Raw genomic sequence first — 3,743 nt, forward strand, 5'->3', positions numbered from 1 at the left:
TCGGCTATATTCTCCTTATAGTAAGATGGAATCATGGTGGATCTATGGCGTCTATTGTTTTCACATTTATCTAGAAATCCATTTATCGTGTATCTGAGGGTTACCAAGGTCATTTTTTTTTTTTGACGATGTGCTCTCAAGACGTATTCTAAGGAGGATATTAAAAATCAACTATCATTTAGATCGAACAGATGCACTCATCTAGCTGTCTTAGAAAACGTTTTGTGTTTGGTGATAATATTGTGATCACCAATAGCTGTCTCTTTGTTGACAATTTCGTAAAGATCTGGTCTGTCTGTACCCAGGTAGTCTAAAAAATTTTCTCGTGCGGGGGCTGTCGGACCAATAGTTTGAGGCAGTCGTCTGATAATTAGCTCCGTATTAATTTGCCAGTTTCTGTGTCATTTCTGCAAGTAACGGTAGCGTAGTTTCCTTAGTAGACATTAAATAAATAACATTCACATTACTACTGATCATGGCCACTACTCTAACTTCTGGGTATCTCCGCAATTTCGATATTTGGATGTTCTTCTAAAGAAAATGTGGTGTCACAGCCAGACACCACACGTGCTATGTGGTAGCTTAAATCGGCCGCGGTCCTGTAGTACATGTCGGACCCGCGTGTCGCCACTGTGTGATCGCAAACCTAGCGCCATCACAAGGCAGGTCTCGAGAGACTGACTCGAACTCAGCCCAGTTGTACGGACGACAGAGCTAGCGACTAGACGTACGAAGCCTTTCTCTCTCATTAGCCGAGAGACAGAATAGCCTTCAGCTAAGTTAATGGCTACGAACTAGCAAGGCGCCATTAGCCTTACAGTGATTGTAATTAAAGTCTCCTTTGTGCGATGTACCACAATGATTGATTAAAGATAAGTATTATACCAGCTACGTACTTTTCTTCATAGCATTAATTACGTATCCTGTTCCAGTACTTCACGCCCGTCTGCGTTAGTCTAGCGTGCCTTTTAAGCCACCTCTATCTACAAGGTGTTGGCCCAGCTGCCGACACATCAGAAAAGGCGACAGATGTTTCTGAATCTAATAGCCGGTAGATATATCCCATGATTACACTAGTTACTCTGGTTACTCTTCCGTATATGACTTTGAGGTCGAATTAACCGAGTACTTTGGCAGACTTGATTTTTCTGCTTATTGATATTAACGCTCCATCCCCTCGGGAGCATCTCATTCTGAGAAATGTTCCACTTGTTGGAAATGTCCTCGTACATCCAGTGAAAGGATCATGAACACAGTTCTAAGCGTTATGGGAGGGCGATTACTTTATAGAAGTGAGATGAGTCCTACGCCTATGCTGTCACCGAAATTACAGTTCTTTGGTATGCTACATTGTCCCACGCACCATCCGCAGTTTTTTGTAATCACTAAGACTTTAATCGCCGTCGAAAAGTTTTCCAACTCTAAATGAGCTTACGCAGAAAATTTTGTTCACTTGAAATGTTTCCGGGTTGAGTTGCTGAGCGATGTTACGGAGTGAGCAAACTAAATATTTTTTTGCAGCAAACTGACTTTCGTCTGTTGTGAATCCACGTTTCCTGTTGCATATTCGGGTGCAGTCCCGATGGCAACACAAGCATTAAGAAACGGCGTTGATATCGTTAGGAAGCCAATATTGTTGGCTGCCTTGGGAAGGTAATTTTGTGGAAGTAGCAGACAGACAGTTTCGTCACATCACTGTCTAAGCATCTCGAGACCATGCCGCGAAGCTCGCAGAAGTTTCATCTGGATGAAAAGGGCCGACGCTTTCCCGAGGCAACTAAGTGCTCAATTAGCGGGATGAGTAATCAGCGCAGATTGAGCCAACCGTTCTGCCAGTCAGGTCCCCAGAGAACTGTGCGAATAGTGGGCGCGCCCTCCTAATCACTTCACTGCGGCATCTCACCAGCTGCAGTTAATCTCCTAAATCACCTCCGTACCTAATAGTCGGCTGTGCGGCGCCACTTGAGTAGCGAGAATGAAGTCTGCCTTGCGTTTTAGCCGGACGCCGATTCTCGCGTAGGTTCTGTTTGATTACATTGTGGTCACCTTGCAGCATCTCATCTATAGTTATACTGCGTTTCAGTATAATTCGCTATGGGTAATATTTTGAACTTTTTTTCTAAATAAAATAGTAATGTCATTGTAATCAATCGGTAATTGATGAATTACTTCTTGATATAACGTTCTTAAAAATGATAACCGCAAAGTTATCCTGTTCGGTTGCAAGGCGGTGAAGAAATGCGCGGGAAGCATCAACCAGTTGCCGCAAGTGGTCCTCAGTCAGCATGCATGGCACCCATCTTGCGCACACCTTCCGGCACTTCAATGTTTCCGTTAAAATTCTGTGAGCGGTGCTTCGGGAAACCTCAGGAACCAACGTGCAGAGATCATGCAGGATGATCCGCCGATCGTCACGCATGCTTTGCTCAACCTTCAACACAGTATCCTCAGAAATTGACGGTCTCTCGCTCCTTTGTTCGTCGTGAATTTCGGTCCGACCAGCTGCGTACTCTCTACACCACTGACGAACATTTTTGACATCTATGCAAGACTCACCATACACTTCCGCCAATTGGCGATGGATTTCAATCGGCGCAGTGCCATTTTCGTTCAAAAACCGAATGACTGCCCGCTATTCGCACTTGGCGGTATCATCCAACTTGAGCTCCATTCTCAACGGCTGCCCCAGCCAAGACTGAGCGCCTCAACGCGGCGTGCGCATGTTTAGACACAGCGCGTGAAGCGCTCTTCATAACAGTGTGACCAAATGCCACACAAACAGAGTTCTGTACCTATAAAATAATAGGGGACCTTACTTTTGGGATTATCCTCGTAATACTGGCACCTTTTAATAGAAAACCTTAAATGCTACCAGCTTAATACGTACATCAGGAATTCGAGAATCGTCAGTGTAAACTTTCACGGGAGGAAACACTATGTTAACTGAATATTCTTGGCTGTAGTGTGGCGATCGAATGAATGTTTTGGAGGAACTCAACGTACCGTCCGAATCTGCGGAGGACATATTCAGGAGAGGTTGAAGCTTCTAGCAAGCCAGAATTTGATCCTGACACTTATACAAGCTACAACCCCTTTGAAGATGTGGTCAGCAGGCGGGGACGGTGCGTGGGTTTTCTAAAACAAAAGAAAAACTCATTCGATCACGGAATAGTAGCCACGAATGTTTTAGTGAGTATGAACTGGAATCATTAACAAATCTTAGACGGGAATCGAGGTAGCAAAAATATTATCTTCGAAGAATGCTGCTGAGGAATCGTGTGTATTACGTACTGAAGTTGGAATCAAGTCAAAGTTATTACCTTCAGTTATTTTCTTATAAATTGAATCTAACTATCTGAGTTAATAACATGTTCCTCGACGTTTTCAGTAGTAGAATACATTGAAGATGAACTGTTTTTACAAATGTAACAAAAATACAGAAATAAGGATAATTCAAAAAACATTTATGTAAAAGTGTGGAATTCTTGGCACAACTACGAGGAAATTACTCGAACTCAGTTTGTGAATGAAATGAACCAATGAATGTGTCAAGGACAAATAATGACATTATGAGCAGCAATGCAGCGGCTTGTAACGTTACTGATGTTAGTGTCTGCAAGTTTCATCATGAATGAATGCAACTTTTTCCACAGCTGTTCTCAGTGCGGACGAGCTGACGCAGCCAAGTGAGCCACTGGATTCGTGTTCGGGAGGATGATGATTTAAAAAAACTGTCCAAAATC

This window comes from Schistocerca nitens, chromosome 7 (assembly GCF_023898315.1).
Source record: "Schistocerca nitens isolate TAMUIC-IGC-003100 chromosome 7, iqSchNite1.1, whole genome shotgun sequence".
Taxonomy (NCBI): domain Eukaryota; kingdom Metazoa; phylum Arthropoda; class Insecta; order Orthoptera; family Acrididae; genus Schistocerca; species Schistocerca nitens.